The sequence below is a fragment of the Manis javanica genome, chromosome 13 (assembly GCF_040802235.1).
Source record: "Manis javanica isolate MJ-LG chromosome 13, MJ_LKY, whole genome shotgun sequence".
Lineage (NCBI taxonomy): Eukaryota > Metazoa > Chordata > Mammalia > Pholidota > Manidae > Manis > Manis javanica.
In genome coordinates, this window is record NC_133168.1 from 87,305,574 (window position 1) to 87,307,068 (window position 1,495).

A 1,495-nucleotide genomic window follows, 5' to 3' on the forward strand; every position below is an offset into this window, starting at 1 on the left:
CTCACCCTCGCAAAGTAGGTATGGGTCACACCAGCTCCGGGAGGTTGGGCAGTTAGAGCACCACACCCAGGAAATGCCTTCTGTGTTTTAAAGGGCACCCAATTCACTTACATCCAAAAGAAAAAGTGCCTCCATGTCAGGAAGTGGTGGCAAACATCCTGTCCCCTCATGCAGTGGCCCATCCCGTGGAGATAGCACCCCAGCCACTCAGCTGGGGACCAGCAAAGGGACCACCTTGCAAGGACCAAGGCCACTGAAAGTGCACACACACGCACATGCACAGACTTGGAATGCAGGGGACACTCCCACAGGATTGGACACTTGATTCTGGTTCCTTTATGGGGCCCATGAGCTCAGGGAACCAACCACAGGGTCCCATAGGGTGGATGTGAACCAGACCTTGCAGCTGGGGAGCTAGACCTCAAGGAGGATGGTCCATCTCAACAGGTTACAGTCTTAGTGCTGTTCCTGTTCCGGGCAGGACAGTGTGTATGCTGGAGCCCTCATGGTCTGAAATGCCATTCATTTTGCTGACTTCTTCATGTGTGCAATCACTCTTCACATGGGCAGGCAGTGGTGTGTGGTGTGGCTCGTGCACTGAACTGAGGATGCTCCCCAGACCTTTTCCAACTAGAGGATTTCCCCCCACTTCACAGACAGGGAAACAGAGGCATAGCCAGACCACCCGCTACCACCACCACTTCTCTCTTCAGAGGACTGGATGGGACGGTCAGAGAGGGCAGGTCAAATCTTGCTTCTTGCTTCCTGAGCTTAGTCCCTAGGATCCGCACAGCCTCTGGTTAGGCCCCCCAGGGCCGCTAGATGCCCACAGGGACCCAGGACGGTCCACCAAGCTCAGACCTGCTCCCCACACAGTATGCACATTACCACACCTGGCCTGGGCCCCACTCAGGCCACCCTTGCCTACCTGGCTCCCCTGCCAGCACTGCTGGTGTTTACTCCTTGGTGTGTGGTCTCCCCACAGCCACCCAGTGAGGTTGGCTATGAGATGGAAACTAAGGCCTGAGGAGGTCAAGTCACTTGCTTAAAACTCAGGCATTTTGGCTTCATAACCTCATCTCTACGAAGAGCTTTGTCCTGCTCACAGCTGTGTCTCTGCTGCCTGGCATACAGTAGGTCCTCAATCAATGTGGATTGGCTGCTTTCACACTGAACTCACAACTCACCATGGCCCTGCCTGGGATGCCCAGCCCCACCTTGCAAACTCCTCTTTATACCTCAAAGCCCCATTTATGATGCCCCCTTCTTAGGAAATTTCCTGACATCCCCCTCTGGATTCCTCTAGTACTTGTCTTTTCCACCAGCCCAACTCTGAGCCCATGGGACTGGTGGTGATTGTGGCGCTGGGGAGTGTCCATGTCTGGCTTTTTCTCTCTCAGGCTAGGAAGGGGTAGGAGTTGGAGGTGGGATGGAATATTAAATCTCTGCCATCCATCTTCTCTAGCAGTGTGAAAGAAATTTCCTGGAGCAGGAA